Below are 22,401 nucleotides of genomic sequence, written 5' to 3'. Positions count from 1 at the left end.
GGCAAATAAACATCAACTTTTCCTAAATTGTCTCCATGCGCTTCACACGACACGAATCCCCTTCCTTATTCGCCTATGCCTTTAACAATATTGCTTTATATAGGGTCTTCGAATTCAAATACTTAGGCATCCAAAAACCACGCGATTTGTCATGGTCGAAACACATTGATGTCCCCTGTAACTAGGCCCTAGTTGACTAGGTAACTTACATCGTACGCTGCGTCCTGCTCCTCAAGAAACTAAACTGATAAAATATTGGCATGCGCTAGTTACACTTGAAGCCGAGGAAGAAGTTACGCTGCTGCAGAAACGAACAGTAAACGGCCGTTGGTTTGGAAGTGACTGCTTGCCCGTTCCTCTCGCGACAAACTGGTGGAGATGCTGGGTACGCATCCACCCTCTGCCTACTGGTCCTGAACGAGAAGCTACCGACGCCAGTACCTCGGGTCGGCAGAAATCCATCGAAGCAGCCGTCGCCTCCAAGGCCTTCCAACGCAATACAGACCCCTCGCAAGCTCCGCGGCGAAGATGTAAACAACAACCGCAAGCCAAACCAAGGGGATCTCAAATGTTGCTGTACCATGCATTGTCAACGCGCCTCGCACGCCTAACCCGTGTCACGGCGACGCCGTTGAGGACGTTGAAGACTGCTTGAACCATTTCGACCGGGTGGCCGCTTTTAATGACTGGTACGATCGCCGTAAGTTGAAGAACGTCTACTTTTCTCTTTTAGAGGCGGAAAGAGTATGGTACGAGATCCACAAAGTCTCATTTACCAGATGGCAGGAGTTTTACAGACTGCTTCGCGACGCCTTCGGCACCACCGAAAGGAAAGAAGGAGCCAAACGGGCACTGTCTTCAAGGTTCCAAATGCCGAACGAATCCGTCGCCATGTTGGTCGAAGACATCACGCGACTACTCCGTCGGGCCGACCCACTAATGCGACAAGACAAGTACGTGCGTCTGTTAATGCGAGGCGTAAAAGAACAGCTTTTCGCGGGCCTCGCGCGCAATCCTCCAACAACAGTCTCAGTTCGTTCGTGACGCAATAGTAATGGAACGTATGCTTCGACAGCGGCTTTCACAGTATGAACGCCAGACCACCATGACTGCTGCATGCTCTCTCGTACCTGCAAATGATGACAGGGAGTCCCATACCGAGCTAATACGCCCAATTGTTCGAGAAGAACTGCAGAAGTCTTATGCATCGGCTCCGGCAGCTCCGTTTGCCGCGGCTTTTACGGACGTCATTCGGGAGGAAATCGGCTAAGTGGTACATCCCTGGCCACCAACACGTACCGAACGGGCCACGTTCTCGTACACGGATGCTCTTCGGGTTTCCGCGATGTCGACGGGCCGTTTCTTGCAACCTCCTGCTGGAATTCCTCGACGCTTCCAAAGTCCAATCCACCGCACGAATCTGCAAGCAGCCTTTCATCCTGGTCCGCGCAAGGCTACAGTATGGCGCGCTCCCGACAACAGTCCGTTGGGCTGCCATTGTGGGGAGGCTGGTAACATGTAGCGCGACTACCAGTACCGAAGGAGTGGTCTGTGGGGACACCATCCGGACGACCGTTTACCGCGCTATGGCGAACGCCTGCACGAAATCGAGGAACACTTAGAAAGTAACCGGCTTCCTCCTGCCCCGCAGCGAAGGCAGACACGGTCGCCATCATCTTGCCGGTACGCATCACCAAACCACACTCGGCCCACTTTTGATTTCCATGGAGTCAGCGGTGGAAGCCCGCGCCGGCGAAACGGAAAATGGCCACCGCCGGGGGTGAGGCCGCTGTCATCGAACCGTCAAATATCCTCCGCCGACGCCACCCCCTCGCGACCTACTGCTGACGCCTTCATTCGAAACTGCCAAAAGAACTTCCGCTGCTATTACTACTTCCATCTACGGTTATCCGGTAATTGCACTTGTCGATACCGAAGCTTACTTGGTTATGAGTGCGTCACTGGTCACTCGGCTACGCAAGGTGCTGACAGCATGGGATGGCCGGCATCTAAACACGACTGCAGGACACCTCGTGTCACCCATTGGACAATGCACTGCCAGACTTGCAATTTCTACTTCGACTTTCGTAGCGTCCTTCCTTGTGCTGCTCAATTGTTCTCGGCTGGTTATACTGGGCACGCATGTTCTCCAAGAATATGGGGCGATCATTTACCTGCGTGACTAGTTCGTGACTTGTTTTAAATATGTGTCTTCGGATTCAATGTAGAGAATGAACATCACCACGCGGCTTTACGCGTGGTGAATGACTGTGGGATGTTACCGCCTCGAAGTAGCATCTTCGTCCTCGGTTAATGCCCCCAAGACCAACTAGGAATAGGTATCGCCGAAGGTAAGCTCACCACTTTGTTAGATCGAGAAGTCACTCTCGCACGAGGTCTCGTAGAGCGGCAAAATAGACAAACCACGATCCTAGTTACCAACTTCAGTGGCGCATACAAGCCCTTTGCGAGGCATACCTCCATGGCCTACTTTGAAACGGTGGCCGAGTGCAACGCCTGTGCTTCGGTAATAACAATCTCGATTCCGGCACCCAGCATTGAGGACTTGACCAGTCACATCAACGTCAACCCACAGCTAGACCAACCCGAAAAGGAGAGGCTCCTCACTCTGCTATCGTCATTTAGCGACTGTTTTGCCACAACGTCGAAGGTAAAACAGACTCCCTTAACCAAACACAGAATCATCACTGAAACGACCCTCAACTTCATCGCCAACACGCTTATCGCGTGTCGCAGAGAGAACAGGACACAATTCGTCATCAAGTTAAACAAATGCTAGAGGATGATGTCATTCAATCATCGACAAGTCCTTGGGCTTCCCCTGTTGTATTAATTAAGAAGAAAGACGGTTCACTACGATTATGCGTCGATTATAGCAAACTGAACCAGATCACGAAAAAAGACGTTAACCCATTTCCTGGGATTGACGACTCTTTGGATCGCCTGCGACATGCCCGTTACTTTTCTTCAATTGATCTGCGTAGTGGGTACTGGCAGATTGAAGTTGACGAACGGGGCCAGGAAAAAACGGCATTTATAACACCCAACGGTCTCTACCAATTTAAGGTCCTCCCTTTGGAATCTGTCCCGCTCCGACCACATTTCAGCGCATGATGGACACAGCTTCATCTGACCTCAAGTGGCCGTCGTGCTTAGTCTACTTAGACGACGTAGCTGTTTTTTCCACCACGTTGGAACAACACATGCAGCGACTTGAGTCAGTTCCTGAATACATCCTCATCGCTGGTCTGTCTCTGAAGCCCGAAAAATGTCACTTTGGCTAGGAGGAGCTTCAATTTCTATGTCATATTTTCATCAGCACCGGTGTGCGCCCTGACCATGACGAAGTCATGGCACTTGCTCTGTTTCCGATGCCGAAGACAAAACACGATCTCCGCCAATTTTTAGGGCTTTGTGCGTTTTACCGCCGTTTAGTGCCCAAATTTTAGGAGATTGCCAAACATTTGCAACGACTCATCAAGAACGACGTCACATTTGTTTGGGGCCTAGCGCAATCCGACGCCTTCGACGCCTTCGACGACCTTCGGCGACGTCTACGGACACAACCTATACTTGGTCGCTTTGATACCGAGGCCGACACAGACGTGCATACTGTCACGTGGTAGTGACCTTTACGAAGGTAGCAAAAGTGTGATTAATGAAACGAGCGTTTTATTGGGCTATCCTGTTCCCTCAAAAACAGGCTACACTCAAAGAACAACGATAGCGGCGAACACGATCGGCGGTCGTCGAAATCTGATCAGTGGGTCAAGCGCTTCGGCTTTTATAGATCAGTCGGCGAACGTTCCAGAGTAATCGCTGGGACCCGCATGCCTTCCACAAAGTTCTACGCCATTCGCGTCGCGCATACATGCAATCAGATTACACTAGGTCCGGCGACAGCAGACAGCGGGTAGAAGCATCGATAACATTCTAGAAACGTCCGATACATGTAGACGCGTCCTGCGCTGAGCGATAACATTTGTCAGGCGGTGAAAAGTGTCAATCGATGAAGACAAGTACACATGTCAATACCTCCCTCTTAAAAACGCATCGACCCGATGCTGCAAACAAACGAAAGTAATAAAGAAAACACTCGTAGCAACGAAAACAAGGTTTAACACACACTACGAGGACAACTTCAGATCGTCCGCGGCGCCGCTGTGAATGCGAAATGCCATCTGGCACGACCTCATAGTCCAGCGCGCCAAAACGTCGGATGACCTTGTAGGGTCCCAAATAGGGTCGCAATAGTTTCTCACTCAGTCCTCATCGGCGTATCGGGGTACATACCCAGACACGGTCGCCGGGCTGGTACTCGACGAAGCGTCGTCGGAGGTTGTAGTGTCGCCGGTCGGTACGCTGCTGGTTCTTGATCCTTAGGCGGGCGAGCTGTCGAGCTTCTTCGGCGGCTGGATATAGGTAGCGACGTCAAGATTCTCCTCGTCAGTGACGTGCGGCTGCATGACGTCGAACGTCGTCGTCGGGTTCCTGCCGTAAACCAGCTTAAACGGCGTGATCTGTGTCGTTCATTGCACTGCCGTGTTGTAAACGAATGTTACGTACGACAGGACGGCATCCAAGGTCTTGTGTTCGACGTCGACGTACATTGCTAGCATGTCGGCTAGGGTCTTATTCAGGCGCTCCGTAAGACGATTCGTCTTGTCTGACTGTATTGCAGAATGGCTGGGGTGAGCTCCGCTATAAAGGCCGTTCCTCTGTCGGTGATGAGGACTTCTGGGGCGCCATGTCGCAGCAGGATGTTTTCGACAAAGAATTTCGCCACTTCGGCTGCGCTACCTTTCGGCAGTGCTTTAGTTTCAGCGAAGCGGGTGAGGTAGTCCGTCGCCACGACAATCCACTGATTTCCGGGTGTTGACGTCGGGATGGGTCCCAACAAGTCCATCCCGATCTGCTGGAATGGTCGGCAAGGAGGCTCGATTGGCTGTAGCAGTCCGGCTGGCCTTATCGGTGGTGTTTTGCGTCGCTGACTGTCTCGGCATGTCCTGACATAACTTCGCGACGTCAGCGGTCAGGCGCGGCCAATAATACCTTTCCTGTATCCTCGATAGTGTCCAGCAAAATCCGAGGTGTCCAGTGGTCGGGTCGTCACCTGGGGCGTGCAATACTTCTGGATGCAGTCCTGACGGGACAACAAGAAGGTAGTTGGCGCGCACTGATGAGAAGTTCTTTACGAGCAGATTGTTTTGAAGCGACTAGAAGACAATCCTCGCTTAAATGCCCTAGGGACAATGTCGGTGTGCCCTGTCAAATACTCGACGAGGTTTTTCAGCTCCGGGTCTTCTCGCTGCTGTTCAGCGAAGTCTCCCATGCTTAAAATGCCAAGGAAGGCGTCGTCATCTTCGTCATCTTGCGGCGGCGAGTCAATGGGGGCGCGTGATAGGCTATCGGGATGAGAGCGTTTTCATCCGGACCTATAGGTTACAGTGATATCATATTATTGCAGTCTTAGGCTCCTCTGCGCCAGCCGTCCTTAAGGGTCCTTTAAATTCGCTAGCCAACAAAAGGCGTGATAGTCGCGGAGGACTTTGAATGGCCTGCCATATAGGCAAGGGCGAAAGTTTGCTATAGCCCAAACGATGGCGAGGCATCCCTTATGGTTTTAGAATAATTGCCTTCCGCTTTTGACAACGACCGGCTAGCGTAAGCTATCACGTGTTCATGTCCATCTCTTCTCTGGACTAGGACGGCACCGAGGCCCAGTGTGGCGTCAGTGTGGATTTCTTCGGTATCGGCGTCCTTGTCGAAGTGTGCAAGTACGGGCAGCGAATGCAGGCGTCGTTTGAGTTCTTGAAATCCACCGGCCTGCGGCATTTCTCACTTGAACTCGACGTCACCTTTACTTAGGTTTGTCAGCGGCTCAGCGATGCGTGAAAAGTTCTTGACAAGGCGCGTGTAGTAGGCACACATGCCAAGGAATGTACGCACTGCCTTCTTCTCGATGGGCTGCAAGAACTTTGCGATGGCAGCTGTCTTTTACGGGTCGGGGCGGACTCCAGACTTGCTGATGGCGTGTCCTAGGAAAAGAAGCTCATCGTAAGCGAAGTGACACTTTTCTGGCTTCAGAGTGAGCCCTGATGTCTTGATGGCCTCTAGTACTGTCAAAAGCTGCCCAAGGTGATAGTCGAAATTTCCGGTGAAGACGACGTAACCCACGTAAACAAGAGAGGTCTGCCACTTCAATCCTGCTAACACCGCGTCCATGACGCGCTGGAACGTTGCAGGCACCGAGCACAGTCCGAATGACATGACCTTCAAGTCGTAGAGGCCGTCTGGCGTGACGAACGCGGTTTTTTCACGATCTCTCTCGTCCACTTGTATTTGCTAGTAGCCAGACTTGAGATCCATCGACGAGAAGTATTTTGCGTCGCAGAGCCGATTTAATGCGTTGTCTATCCGTGGTAGGGGGTATACATCCTTCTTTGTGATCTTGTTCTGTCGACGATAATGCAGGCAAAAACGTAACGTTCCGTCCTTTTTCTTCATCAAGACAACAGGGGATGCCCACGGGCTTTTCGACGACTTGATGATGTCGGGCAGCATTTCGTTGGCTTGTTCTATTATTGCTTCACGTTCTCGCGGCGAAACTCGGTAAGGGCTCTGGCGGAGTGGTCGAGCGCACTCCTCGGTGATTATGCGATGCTTTGCGACTAGTATTTGTCGAATCCTCGATGACGTCGAAAAGCAGCCGACGTAGAAGACGCCGCCAAAACGTGCTTTGAGAACAGGGAGTCGACTTTGACAACATGGGACCGCTTCCGTAGCGCCTTCCTCCGAACATTCACGATCATCGTGCGCAAGGAAAGGGCCGAAGAAATGCTGGACACCCGAGTTCAGCTACCTAACGAGAACATTGCCATCTTCACGGAACAAATGAACCACCTATTCCGTCACGCCGACCGGGATATGCCCGAGGAGAAGAAAGTCCGCCTTCTCATGCGGGGTGTGAAGGAAGAACTTTTTGGCGCAATAATACGAAGCCAACCGAAGACCGTAGAAGAGTTCCTTCGCGAGGCCACCAGTATCGAGAAGACGCTCGAAATGCGGAACCGGCCATTCAACTGCCGCACGACCTCCACTAATTACGCGGGAATTCAGTCACTGGCCACCGAGGATCTGCGCGAGACTATCAGAGCGGTCGTACGGGAACAGCTACAGAGGTTGTACCCCAGGTCGCAGCCTCAATTAGCCTCCATCGACGAAATCGTCAAAGATGAGCTTGAGCGATCGCTTGGAGCTCCTGAGCCGCAACCAGAATCACCGCAGCCCCAGCCGGAAGCGATGACCTACGCCGCCGTCACCCGCCGTCAAGGTGCCCCTCCACGACCCCTTCAGGGCCCTGTAACGCCGGAATTCCGTCGACCACCGCCGCCGCCTCCAGCACGCCCACCCGTCACCCCATGCAGCTACCCGCGGAAGACAGACGTTTGGCGCGCTCCTGACCACCAATCGCTCTGCTATCACTGCGGAGAAGCGGGTCACGTCTACCACCGATGCCCATGCCGGGAGATGGGACTGCGAGGGTTCGCCGTGAAAGCGCCGCGACCACAGCTTGGTGAACGACCTTGCGATATCGCCGACTACCTCGTGACCACTCAGTGGAGCCCTCGACGACCGTCCCGTTCGCCGTCACCAGGCCTCTACCTGACGCCGCGGCGCAGAACATACACTTGCCCAGCCCGGGGCCGGTCTGCGAGCCCATATCCGGAAAACTAAAAGCAGCACCTGGCGGAGGTGTGGTTGCTGTTCGTCGAACTGACGAAGATCCTCCGCCGCCAACGAAGACGTCAAAAAAAAAAAAATACGTAGGCGACATAACGACACGCCGCCGTCACGACGAAGTCTGGAAGTAAAGAATACGCCTACGAAAGACGACCTGACGACGCCACATACCAGCCACAGGTCAACGCGACGCAGCCGTGATACGACGCCAAGACCGAACTGCAATGCAAAACAAAAAACCACTGACCTCGACGCGCTTCTCGACGGCCACGCAGTCACTGCCTTAGTCGACACAAGAGCCCATTACTCCGTCATGAGTGGACACATCGCCACCCAGTTGAAGAAAGTTAAGACTACTTGGGAAGGCCCTCAAATTCGGACCGCTGTAGGACACCTCACCACGCCGACTGGAATCTGCACGGCAAGAATTACCGTTCATGACCGGACTTACCCAGCACCTCCACCAGATGTCACGTGGCACTGACGGTAAGAAGGCAGCAAATCTGTGATTAACAAAACGAGCGTTTTATTGGACGAACCTGTGCCCTCAAAAACAGGCTACACTGAAAGAACAATGGTTGCGGCGAACACGATCGGCGGTCGTCGAAATCTGATCAGCAGGTCAAGCGCTTCGGCTTTTATAGATCAGTCGTCAGATGTTCCAGAGTAATCGCTGGGACCCGCATGCTTTCCACAAAGTTCTAAGCCATTCGCGTCGCGCATACATGCAATCAGATTACACCAGGTTCGGCGAAAACAGACAGCAGATAGAAGCATCGATAACATTCTAGAAACTTCGGATACAAGTAGACGCGTCCCGCGCTGAGCGATAACATTTGTTAGGCGATGAAAAGTGTCGATCGATGAAGACAAGCACACGTGCCAATACTGATGCTAGTAACGTTGGTGTCAGAGGGACACTCGTACAGTTTCAAGCTGGTGTTGAATGCGTTATTGCGTATGCCCGCCGAACGTTGTCTGCTGCTTAAAAAAACTACTCAGCAACTGAAAAATAATGTCTGGTAGTCATATAGTCTATCCAGAAATTCCGGCCATACTTGTACGGATGCACCTTCCACGTCGTCATCGACCACCACTCTCTCTGCTGGCTGGCGCATCTCAAGGATCCCTCAGGCCGTCTCGCAAGATGGAGCCTTCGGTTGCAGGAATTTGATGTGACAGTCGTCGTTAAGTCTCGCCAGAAACATATGGAAGATGACTGCCCCCGTCGAACCTGCACCACTGACTGACGACTGACCATATACTGACGCACCATATACTGACAGCTACTCTGGATTTCTTTGTACTCCTCCGTCTTTAAACCTAGCTCAACAGCAACGCCATGATTCCGAGCTGCAGCCCTTGATTGATTACCTTGAAGGAAGCCGCCCACAACCCCTGCGACAGTTCGCGCGTCACTTGTCCTCATTCTGCCGGCGCGGCGACATCTTATACACGCGGAACTTTCACCCTACGGCAACCGTTTTTTTGCTTGTTGTTCCCGCTCCTCTCCGCATCGACGTTCTACGTACATGTCACGACGAACCATCGTCCGGGCATCTTGGTTTCACGTGTACTCTGGCAAGGACCAAGCAGAAGTACTGCTGGCAAAAACTCACAAAAACGGTGAAGCAGTACGTCAGAAGTTCTCGAGATTGCCAGCGTCGGAACGTTCCACCACTGAAACCAACCGGTATGCTTCAGCCTGTACGACCTCCTTGCTCACCTTTCAAAGAAGTCGGTGAGGATTTACCTGGCCCGTTTCGCAAGTCTTCGGCTGATAGCCGCATGATCGTTGTTGCCACCGATTACCTCACTTGATACTGCGAAACACAAGCCGTTCAGAGAGCTACTGCTTCACATGTAGCGAATATCTTTCTCAAAAATATCGTCCTTCAAAATGGTGCTCCCGCTGTCGTCATCGCAGACCATGGTATGGCCTTCACCGCCCAGTTCACCCAGAATATTCTGCAGCTGAGTTGAACAACGCACCGTATGGCAACTGCGTATCACCCAGAGAGTAACGGGTTAACTGAGCATGTCAACAAAACGATATTGGATATGCTTTCTACGTATGTCGCCACGTATCATAAGAAGTGGGACGAACTGCTCCCGTATGTGACATTCGCGTACAACACTGCGCTTCAAGAAACCTCTGGGTTTCCTCCTTTTCGTCTGGTCTACAGACGCGACGTCACCGCTATGCTCGACGTTATGCTCCTATCAACTTCGTCTCAACCACCCACACCAGATAGAGACACCTTTGTTGAGCCTGCCGAAGCGGCGCGTCACCTCTCACGGCAACGAATTCTATCCCGATAAAGTCAACATGCTCGTCGATACAACATACGCCATCGAGACGTCACATACAGCCCGGGCGATCTCATATCGGTTTGGACCCCTATACGTCAACGAGGCTGGTCAGAAAAATTATTTCGCCTATACTTTGGACCCTACATAGTTTTGCACCGTCTAAGTCCTGTCAACTACGAAGTCATTCCAGTCGAAACTTCGCACCACTCCCGTAGACCACGTTCCTCTGACATTGTTCGCGTTACCAGGATGAAGTCCTACCACTTGTGCTGACTCTCATCCACAAACATTCTGGTGCGGCCCCTGTCGTTACGTCCATTGTCTCCCTCCTTTCTTTTATTTTCTCCGTGTGGCATTTAACATCCCCCCAATATTTCATTTTTCTTGGGCGTGGGTCAATTTTCGTCTCGTCGCGTGGAGAAGTAGTCTCTCTTCTTTTTGCTTTTTTTGGAGAGAGGGCAAATGACACGCGCTAGTTACGCTAGAAGGCGAGGATGGAGAAGCGTCCGTGGTAGCTGCTGCAGAAACGAACAGACAACGACCGTTCGCTTGGAACTCACTGCCTGCCTTTTTATCTCGCGACAATATAGAACCCTCATTCGCCTCATCCTCAAGTATGGCTGCGTTGTATGGAATGCGTACAAACACTTTGACGTCACAAAACTAGAATCAGTGCAAAAAAAGGCAGTGCATTTTGTTTGTAGAAATATGACAAGGAATTTTCGCAGTCTAGCTCTCTTCCCTTACTTGGTCTCACTCCTCTTGCAGAGCCTCGCAAACTTGAGTGCCTAAAATTATGTGACTCGTTAATCAATTCTCCTTGCCTCTCTTCTCTAGATAACTATTTGACTTTTTCCAAAGCCTCATGTACGACGATTCATCATCATCCGTATGATCAGCATCCTGGCTACGCCCACTGCAGGGCAAAGGCCTCTGCCATACTCCTCCAACTACCCCGGCCATGTGCTAAATGTGGCCATGTTGTGCCTGCAAACTTCTTAATCTCATCCGCCCACCTAACTTTCTGTCGCCCTCTGCTACGCTTCCTTTCCCTTGGAATCCACTCCGTACTAAGGTCTAAATGACCATCGGTTAGCTTCCCTCCTCATTACGTGTCCTGCCCATGCCCATTTCTTTTTCTTGATTTCAACTAAGATATCATTAACTCGCGTTTATTTCCCCACCCGATGTGCTCTTTTCTTATCCCCTTAACGTTACACATATCATTCTTATTTCCATAGCTCGTTGCGTCGTCCTCAATTTAAGTAGAACCCTTTTCGTAAGCCTCCAGGTTTCTGCCCCATACGTGAGTACTGGTGAGACACAGCTGTTATACACTTTTCTCTTGAGGGATATTGGCAACCTGCTGTTCATGATCTGAGAATGCCTGCCAAACGCAACCCGGCCCATTCTTATTCTTTTGATTATTTCAGTCTCATGATCCGGATCCGCGGTCATCATCTGATTTAGCTAGATGTATTTCCTTACCATTTCCAGTGCCTTGCTACCTATCGTAAACTGCTGTTCTCTTTCGAGACTGTTAAGCATTACCTTAGTTTTCTGCAGATTATTTTTACACCCACCCTTCTGTTTTCCCTGTCCATGTCAGTGAGCATGCATTGCAATTGGTCCGCGGAGTTACTAAGCAGGGCGAGGTCATCAGCGAATTGCAAGTTACTTAGTTATTCTCCATTAACTCTTATACCAAACTCTTCCCAATCCAGGTCTCTGAATACCTTCTGTAAACACGCTGTGAATAGCATTGGATGGATCGTAACACCCTGCCTGACGACCTTCCTTTCGGGATTTTGTTGCCTTCTTTATGAAAGACTACGGTAGCTGTGGGGCCGCTATAGATATCCCTCAGTGATTTTACATACGGCTCGTCTAAACCCTGATTCCGTAATGCGTGCATGACTGCTGAGCTTTCGACTGAATCAAACGCATTCTCATAATGAATGAAAGTTATATGTAGGGTTTGGTTGTCTTCCGCACATTTCTATATCACCTGATTGAAAGAGTGAATATGGTCTATTGTTATGTAGCCTTTAGGAAATCTTGCCTGGTCCTTTGGTTGACAGAAGTCTAAGGTGTTCCTGATTCTAATTGAGATTACTTTAGTAAATACTTTGTAGGCGACGGACAGTATGTTGATGGGTCTATAATATTTCAAGTCTTTGGCGCCCCCTTTCTTATGGATTAAGATTATGTTGGCGTTCTGTCCAGATGCCGGTACGCTTGATGTCATGAGGCATCGCGTATACAGCGTGGCCAGTTTTTCTAGAACAATCTGCCCACCATCCTTCAACAAGTCTGCTTTTACCTGATTCTCACCAGCTGCCTTCCCGCATTGCGCGGCTCCCAAAGCTTTCTTTACTTCTTCCGACGTTACTTCTAGGATGTCAAATTCCTATTCCCCCTTCCATTATTGTCGTGGGTGCCACTGGTACTGCGTAGGTCTCTGTAGCACTTCTCAGTCACTAGAACTATCTTATCCACGGGCGCTATAACGTAAAACTATTCCAAATTTTTATATTCCGATTCTGCAATCAGCCCTCCGCGATATGTCAAAAACATTTTCGACCATCCCCACTTCGCCTGTCTGTCATGCAACGTCATGAAAACCGCGATAGCTTTCCATCTGATATTTGTTTTGAACATATATACACAGTTAACAGGAAAGGGAAAGGGAGGAGCAGGCTGGCAATTGCCACAGGAAGGGACACAACGCCTGCTTACTCTACTGAAGGGAGGTGACAGCAACACAGAAATGGACGATAGGAAGGAGGGGAGGAAAGAGGAAAGGAAGAGCAATAGGACAAATCTAAAGGCTAAAGTAGAACACAGTACAGATCACACACAGTAGGGCCGGTCACTGAAGGTAACGCTGCTACAAAATGTTGAATGTTCACGCTACAAACGTGAACCTAAGTTAGTTTACTCTAGAAAGGTAAGTAGGGCGCAATGAGCCTAATCACGTTTAGACGCACAACCACTGGGGTATAAACATTCCTCGATTGTCGCACACCGCAGGGCAAGAGATAATATTTTCTCACTAGCGACATGCACTGCGCACTCAAAGCGGGACACTCAAATATAAGGTGCTGAAGTGTCTCGCAGCAGCCACAAGACATACACAATGGACTTGCCACACGTCCTTGTCTGTATAAACGTTCGTGCACGTTCACGCAGCCAACCTTCAGCTTGAGTAGTCGGGCTCTAGCGCAACGAGGCAAGCCTCGACCGCGAACGCGGGGCGGGAACGTTCCATTTGCGACGCGCTGGTCTGGATGCTGCTTGAGTAAGTGGCGACGAATCAGCAGACAACTGCATAGCTACCATACATGGATAATGTGATGCTATAATCTTGCGATTACTACAGTAAAGTTGTACAAGTACTAATATTGGTCATCACTCTGGACTTAATTTGTTTGATTATTATGGTAAAAGTGTTTGGGAGGTTTCCTTTCGGTGAACTCACGAGTAATCTTGCCAAGCAAAGTAAGCATGCTGTGCCAGAAACGCGTGTTCTAAAAAAGTTCAAATGATTTCAACTCCTAATTGGGTAGACACCGAAATTCTCATGCCGGATAACCTGCAGCCAATGATCAAGCTCGTAACATAGCTCGAACACCTGTCCTATGCTTCAAACAAGTCGCACGAAACTGAGCATACCGGCTCTGTTAAAGAAAGTGGTTAATGTGAAAATCAGCGTAATAGAGGAAGGTAATGAAAACCATTATAAGAGAATTGTTCTAAGCAGCTTGCCCTGATGCATTGAATGCAACCGGCTTACGGTCATTGTAGAAAATATTTCTATATGTTCTGATGCTACCAGTCGCATAATGCCTTCGTGCATCACTCCGTCTTTGCCCAACCTGTTTTGACGATCAATCGCCGATTGAGACATGCTTCTCCTGCATTTATTGTTTCTCAAAAGAAAAACTTAGCGATATTTGCTTTTATTGTCTTGGAACTGTTCCATTTATGCCTAGATGACTGTAGAACAAACGAAATGCATGATAAATTTTAAGAAACATGTGAAATATACTCGCGAGCAATTTAGAATTGATACCTTCATCGCAATGTTATAGATGTGAATAAAAATTAGAGGACGCTTAAGCTTCAAGAGTGGAAGATCGCGATCTTGAGTGGAACGCGCAGCGATCACTTACGAGGCGCCCCGCATCGGACGCGGTGAGCGTCGAGCAACGAAGCGTTCGGCGCGGCAACGAAACGTGCGCCTGAGCAAGCGGAACGAACCAAAGAACTCGGTGTCTTGGAGCCCCGTGGAAACGATGCACGCCAGCCAAACGTCGTGATCGGCACGGGCAGAGAGATAGACAGATAGTGATCTAAAGAATGGAAGGACGCTTGATTCTGAAAGCCGTGAGGGAGCAAGGAGAAACGTCGTCAGGGGAGAGGGAGTCCGGGACGCGACGCGCCTCGAACCTGTCCCCGCACAACCCCAATGCTAAAGCCCCTGAAACTTCGTAAAGTAGTGCCACTCTCCTCCTCCGCGTTCACTCCTCCTCGTTTCTCCTCTCTTTCACGCTTCCTCCTCGACCATGGCGCCGCCTACGTTGCTCGAGCGCAGCAGACGACCTTTCGCAGAGTGAATGCACGCATAGCAAGGCAGTGCTCTTTAGGCGTTCACGTTGGCTTTCCAGCTCCGCGTAACTTCGTGTACAGCATAGAATTTCTAGTCGGATGCTTATACAAATTCGGTAACGGCAGCTTTTGTTTCATTTTTTGATAACTATTTCTTAAAAAAAGTATCTGAAGGAGTGTTAACGCTGTGCGTTGACGACTGCGAATGTATCGCGTGCCCTACAATTAGGTACGCAACATTTGTCAAGGGCGTGTTGCAAGATCTTGTTGCGAATGGTTGTAAATAACACGTTTACCATCGAATGACAACCTCTTGGCTTCCAGCAAGCCCTCAGCCTAAAGAATCTGCGCCACCCTTACCATGTGAATTCGCGGCGCGTATCAGCTATGACGTACAAAGGCTGACGGAGATCACTGCTCTGGAGGTTAGAAAGTGTATTACAAGCTACAATGCCGCCAACGTGCGTGCTTGCCAATCTAAGCGCGCGCAAAGCCTCAGAGGTGGGCGATGGTGCTATTATGTTTCTCGTGTCTCAACGCCGACAGAAATACCGCGGCCGATCATCGAATCGGGACTGTGCGTAGCCAAGAAAATAAAATTAGTTTTTTAGCATTCGTGCGCGAAGCGGGAGCGCGATAACAATGCTTGACTCAATCTCAAACAAGACCACTGTGGCCTTCAGTATTTTTTTCAGGTTAATGACTTATCACGAATAACACTTCATCGTGCGTTGGTTCGTCCGTTTACTAAGTGACGCACTTGTCGCGAACCGAGTTGCACTGAGGTGCATGCATTCAGGACGGTTGTACTCCCTTCGAAGTAACATTTGCGAGACATGACTTTATTAGTGAAGTCTTGATCGCGCAATGAATCCCCCCGCCATGACGCGGCCGAAATTGCGGCAAGTGAAACGATGTTTTATCCATAGGTTAAAATGATATGAAACGGCATTCGAGTTGCAAGTCAACAGTTTATTTTCACATAGATGCATTACAGATTTGCCTTTGCAGTCACAAGTCCGTGTGCACCATTTATTGTCTCATTGCTTAAATAAACGCACCAGCCTAAGAGTCCTACAGCAAGCGCGTCTCAATTAGGCATAGTGACTGTAGAAACTAATAGTGGCATAGACGAGCAAGCGAACGACTATATGAGCGCGCGAACTAAACGAGCGAGCAAACGACTAAACGAGCGTGCGAACGAACGAGCAAACGACTAAGCACGAACGACGACTAAACCAGCCAGGGAACGGGCGGGCGACCGCACGTTTTCTTTGCGAGTGCTCCACCGCCGCATCTTAAGATTCGCACACTTCGCACCTGTCGGGGCAGCGCCGTACATTGAGAGGAGGGGGTCTTCTGTGTTTGCCGCAAGATGGCTCTGCGTGTGCGGCAAGCGCTGAAGAAATGCAGCGGAAACTCACTTCGCTACTCGTGTAACTGCGACTTCTGTAAGTTACATGTTCATGATTACCGATATACACCGCAGTATAACTTTCTACGGCTCGTTTCTAAGGCAACACCGCATTCACTAGAAGCGCTTTTGCACCGCTTTGAAGCATCGAACTCGTGACGATAAGCAATAAGTGACGAGGAGAAACACGCTGTTTCCAAAGAAATAACAGAAATAACTTATCAAGGGGAAGTCACTAGTAATGTTGGAATGATCGAGCACGCGTTTGAGTCTTATTATGAAAGTTTGATGGGGAAAAAGACATGTGATATCGAAAGGTATAGAACTGACTTCTTGCCATTAATGCCAACATTATCAGACGAGGTCTGTGAAGCGCTCGACAGACCAATAAGCCTTTCAGAAGTTGAGGATGCGATTGACGAACTTAGTCCCGGCAAGTCACCGGGGCCTGATGGTCTTGGAGGGGCTTTCTATAAGTGCTTTAAAAGTGAAATAGCTGTAGCATTAGATAACGGGATAAGGGACATGTACGAGAATAAGGAAGCGCCTCCTTATTTTCGGACATCGCACGTTATTTTAATTCCTAAAGCAAAAGATCCTGCGCGACTTACGGCGGTTGAAGCCTACAGACCAATAAGCTTGACGAATACGGACTACAAAGTTTACACTAAAGTACTGGTGCGACGATTGCAGACCGTCATAAAAGAACTTGTGGGCCCCCATCAGACATGCGGTATCAAAGGCAGATCGATCTTTTCGAATATACATACTGCAAGGACCATACTGGAATGCTGCGATGAAAGAGAGGACAGAGTCGCCATGATACAAATTGACCTTGAAAAGGCTTTTGACAGAGTCGTCCATGATGTCATATTTTTGCTCTTAGAACATGTTAAAGCCGGTGCAGTGATAACAGATGGAGTAAGAATGGTGTACAAAGATTCCACTGCAAAGTTAGTAATAAATAGGAAATTAGGCGCCAGTATAAAAGTGGAGTCATCAGTAAAACAAGGATGCTGTTTGTCACCTCTTTTATTTGCCTTGTATTTGGAGCCTTTCTGTTTGAAAATAATTAAAAGCCAATCTATTCGTGGGTTTATCTACGCAGGAATTGAGACTAGAGTTCTGGCTTATGCGGATGACGTGGCAATTTTTTGCCGTGATACAGAAAGCGTGAATAACACTATGAAAGAGGTCGTTTCTTTTTGCGCCGCAACTGGAAGTGTTGTCAGCTGGACTAAGTGCCTAGGTTTATGGCACGGCAGCTGGACACAGGTACCTGAGTATTTTTGCAATATGAACTGGAGCGTTACCCCTGGAAAATATCTTGGGGTGCCACTACAACATTATCGTGACAGTGCCGCGTATTGGATCGAAGAAATAAAAAGAGTTAAAGATCAGACAGAAAAGTTGGGCCGGCATAATTTTTCTTTGCAATTTGTTTTTAGTTACAAAGGTGTATTATGTACTAGAAGTGTTATGCATGGCAAGAATTTCGGTGCAGAAACAGGACCTTTTCTTTATTGAAAGCGCATTTTTCGAATGAATTTTTGACTTCAGTGACGCGTAAGAAACTTTATAGTGATCTGGTTGATGTTTTCTTGCCGCATCCTGTTTACCGTATGATGTATAACTTAGGACCTGAACGCAATGTGCTGAAACGCGTTAGAAAAATGCCGGTTAGATCTTCAGCGAAAACCTTCTTTCTTCAATTGCATTCGGGCACTCTCCTTGTGAAGCCATGGCTGCAAAGCAAGGGTTTCTTTGTTCCATGGTCTGTTAACTGCATAATATGTAAGAAACCTGAAACTATTGAGCACATCTTCTTGGATTGCCATGACTCAGTTTCTTGTGGGATGTTCTCAAACGAACTCTGAAGAAAGACCTGCCGTTAAGTTCTTTCGGTATTCGTTTCTTACCGTGTGCAGACACAGGGGGAGTGCCGGCTGACTTGATGATGCTTTTGTGTATGAGCAGCGTGTGGAAAACGCGTATGGATGTCAGGAATGCCCGCGTAGATGAAAGGTCTGCGAGGGAACACCTAAATGAAAGTCTTAGGTACACGCGTGATGTCCTCAAGCACATGATTGAACCGCCAGAGTGCTTTCTGGAACTTGACACTTTGGTGTCTGTGATATCCTCTTTGAGTGCCTTTTAAATATGTACAGTCTGTCGAAGTGATGTAATATTATTTTTCTGCACCAACTGACCTACTTTGTGCGCGTTTGAGTGGTGTTGAAATCAAGGTAATACAGAAAAAAAACTCGTGGCTGAGTGGTAACGTCTCCGTCTCACACTCTGGAGACCCTCGTTCTATTCCCACCCAGCCCATCATGCAAGTTGTTTTTTTTTTCATAAAGTGCCTGCCGGGATTTATTGCTCACGGCCAACGCCGTGGACGCCGACACCGACGACACCGGCTTTTCTGCGGCACGAGCTCCTTAACGCTCTCGCGTTAAAACTCTAGCGGTCTCACATATTGTAGTGCACAACAAAAGCACATCTGAAATAGGGCAATACCTAATTTCAATATAATTTCCTGGATATTTATCGGCACAGTAGCAAAATGACGGCTATGCAGAACATTTACCAGGATGAGTGTCTTAATCGTGTACGAAAATGGTGGGTCTGCTGCCCTTGATAATATTTCGATAATTCACAAATAGCTATTGCTACAACAAATGTATGGAAGAGTTGGGCTGTGCAAAAAAAAAACAAGCTGGACCTATGCAGCAATTTTTGGTCTATGAGATATTGTAGGCAGCTGTCTTACACATGCATCGCCGTATTACAGAATGCGCTCATTTGTACTACTTAATCAGATACTCAGCTCTGCATTATTGTGTTGTGTCATGGATATCTCGCTGTGCGATTGGCTGCTCAAAAAGCAGTGAACAAACCACACAGCCGCGTGGCTTGGCATGCTGGCTCGCCCATCTTGAACAGAAAAAGAAAATTAGAAGCCGGAGCCACTTCGAAACAAACTATGAAAGGGGAAAACAATCTAAAAAAAAAAAGATGTTTGAAGAGGTGTTCGTTTCCGTCGGTGTCTGCAGAGAAAGTTGTGTGCTCGTCGAGTGCATAGCGGACGACAAGTGGGACGGCGTTTCCCCCTCCCTCAACAAAACCGTTGCCATGGAAGCAGGTTTCATTTCTTTCATTGTTTTTTTCCTCTGGGAGTTTGGCCAACCGGCAACCAAGGGAGAAATTGGCTCTCGGGACGCAATTTCGGTTTACTTGGGGAGGTATACCAGCTGACCTAGCCTTGTCCGCGGCTCTTCGTTCTCGTAACGCTTCGGCTTCGCGCTACCTGACGGCGAGGTCGGCTCGTGAACGACGAGCCCTTTCCAGAGCGAATTCCCGCAGGCGTTTATGAACGCTGCCTGTTCTTCCACCAAACACACGACGCGCGGCTCGGTCCCGCTACCGTTCCTTCAACGCAGGCCGATTTTCAGTAAACGAAACAAACGCCGCCTGCCCATCTGACTGTTGCGCCTGAAATGATGGGAACTCCCGAGGCATGCGAACACGCGATCACGCACTTTCCCCCCTCCGGGAAGGAGAGACGCCTGTGACTAGCTCGCGCCTTGCCTTGCGCCCACTTCTTCAGGCACATAAAATACAGGTTTAAAGGTTGCATATGATGAACCGCCAGCGACTGAATCGGCTAGCGTGGTGGTCTCGCAACCCGTAGGTTGGTAGTTTGAATCCGCCGCCTGAGAAGCAAGTTTCCTTTTCGTGCGGCTTCCCCATTTTCGTACTATTACACCTACGCCGAGGCGAGTGAGCCAGTAGTTTTGCTTGAATAATGCAGCGCCATTGCGCGCCATGAAGGTTCATGCCCAACAAAGCCGTGCATGTGGGCCCCTTAATGGCGAACTGTCAAGTGTCGTGCGTCAAACGCCGTATGCACATCAATAGACGCCTCTGGGGGTTGCATGTGCGACAGATATATTTTTTTATTTCCACAAACTCAGTTTTAAGAGTGATAGAGTGGTGCACTGAAATGGTTCCCTAGAGCAAGTTTACATGTAGGACAGCCAAGTGAATTTTTGGCGCCATCTCTTATCATAATAAAGGGCCTAGCAGTGATACTGCTACATTTCCCGACACGAAAGTCACCACTGCAATCAACTTAATTTCTGGCGACATCATCATGGCTAATCACGGAGTGAGAAAACGAACAAGCATCTGCACTCATTCTTGCTCGAGAGAGCAAATACACATTTGACCCCTGCCAAAGTTGCAGTCGAAGCAGCAGCAGCATCGAAACTGGCAGTCAAAAAATCTATACAATACAATATTGCAAACAATTTTGACTAACGTGTGAAAAATTTAGTTGCGCATTAATTTAGATGCCATTCCGTCAACCACGCCAACCACCACTGCTGCTGCCTGAAGAATGCTTACGCATTCTTCGTCCCAACGGGTCACAAAGCCACGTACGTAGCACACATGCTGTGGAACACGCGCCTTGTCAAGTACTAAGATCCAGCGCACATGCTCGTGCGCTACTTTACATGAACTCACAGACTTTGCACTGCAGATACCATGCACGAACAGTATAAGCGCGCCAGATTTTTTCTTTCATTCTGGTCTTGTCCCACCTAATGTTTCATGACGTCATACTATGCTGAAAGCCCCAACTTTCTGATCTCCCTCCATTATCCAATCTATTTTTCGTAGCAGGTAACGCTACCAAGACGCCGTGCGACTATACATCACTATCTGGATTGGCCATGTTGCACCTAATCAGGGTGTAACACTGCTTCGCCACGGGAAAAAAATATTTCGACATGCTGTTATCGTCTTTCTATCGTAGTGGCCGTCGTCTTACTTCTGCTGCCGTGCTAACGTGTCAACCAAATTTCCTTGCTTCGAAAAAATACACTGCTTTCGAGAAACACGCCCCAAGAAGAGGCCCAAGAAGTAAGGTCGCTCATAGATGGCCCTCAACACAAGATCGGTCTTTCGAGCTCTTCGGCTCTGCAGTTTTGCTTTTCTGGACAAAATTATTCTGAGCTGATTGTGCGGTGAAGTTGGCAGCATATTTCTTTCATTTCTAGAAACGATTATGAGCTCCGTGTATGGCTCAAGTATTCCATAGGGATAAATTGCGTGACTATTTGTTTAGAGGGCAATTTATTGTTTCGCAGACTTGCTTGTCTCATCAGTAAATTAAAATTTCTGCGGGAAAAGTAAACGCGAAGGAAATAATTTTATTACTTCAGCGTCCTTAGTTTGAAGAATTGCGCACCCATAATGTGTGACACCGAGTGCGTCACGGTCTAAAATAGTCAGCCCACAATTTTCTACTAGATTATATTTGTTTAAAGTAGCCTGATCTGCAAATACAGGGCAAAAATAGCATAGTTTCACTGTGCTCTTGATAAAAAGAAATGTTAATTTTCATTACCGGTAAGGTGGACATACATGACATTCTTTTTATGCAAAACTCCAACCAGTTTCTGGTGTCTCCTGTAAAAGAGGTATATTCATGTCAGATCTGCGATTTAAACTGTTGTACAATGGTACAGTACCTGTGTTGATGCTTGTCAAGATAGTTGTGAGTGAAAGTAATGTCTTTTTCGCTCATAGATTGCATTACGTCCACTTGACACAAACATTCTCTGCTATCTGTGGTAAGATACGTCCATATGGGGTTTTTTGTCCATATAAACTGAAAAAAAGATATGAAAACATTCTTCAAAGCTCAATAATATTTCATTTACAACAGGGGTGTTCCCCTAGCGGCACAACTTCTAGGTTGTAGCAGTAGGCTTAAACAGGTCGGTGCTATATCGAAACAGGGAAGCACGCAATCCTCGCCGTCTTCTCTTTCACCAGCACTATGCCCACTGCCCAGTTCCTTCAGCACAATCACTCCCCACCGAAAGCGTAGCCATCCTGGCGACCTAAGGACAGGAAACACAGGGGAGTCATGGGAGACGTTGACATTGAGCCTGGAGGCGTTGACAATTTCCTGGCTGCGACGCTGGTCGGAAGGCGCTTCTATTGGCTCGACGAGGTGGTAAACCGCGGATGTTTGCTTCAGTACCCGATAAGGACCTTGGTACTTGAAGAGCAGCTTGGAGGAAAGGCGTGGAGGAGTAGAGGGCACCCACAACTAGACAAGCGAGCCAGGAGCAAAGCACGTAGCAGTAGTGGACGAATCGTGGCGACGATTTTGGCGCCACTGGTCCTGGGATGTGAACAAACGAGCGAGCTGGCGACATCCTTCGGCATAAGCAGCCGCTCTAGAAAGAATCGTCCACTTAAGGTATCTGGCCTGTAAGGTA

The 22,401-nt window shown here is 48.9% G+C and overlaps 1 long non-coding RNA gene across 1 annotated transcript in view; it reads right to left on the bottom strand.

Annotated features, from left to right (window-relative positions):
• Window positions 1-21,778, bottom strand: part of LOC140219477 (uncharacterized) — a 34,763-nt gene extending 12,985 nt beyond the window's left edge. The window contains exons 1-2 of the long non-coding RNA XR_011895751.1: window positions 21,643-21,778; window positions 21,519-21,580 (exon numbers count right to left, since the gene is read on the bottom strand). This is a non-coding gene — a long non-coding RNA (uncharacterized lncRNA). The remainder of the gene's footprint in view (window positions 1-21,518; window positions 21,581-21,642) is intronic.
• Between the last annotated feature and the right edge of the window lie 623 nt (window positions 21,779-22,401).

The sequence above is a fragment of the Dermacentor andersoni genome, chromosome 7, assembly GCF_023375885.2.
Source record: "Dermacentor andersoni chromosome 7, qqDerAnde1_hic_scaffold, whole genome shotgun sequence".
NCBI lineage: Eukaryota > Metazoa > Arthropoda > Arachnida > Ixodida > Ixodidae > Dermacentor > Dermacentor andersoni.
This window is presented reverse-complemented; position numbering and strand designations above follow the sequence as displayed.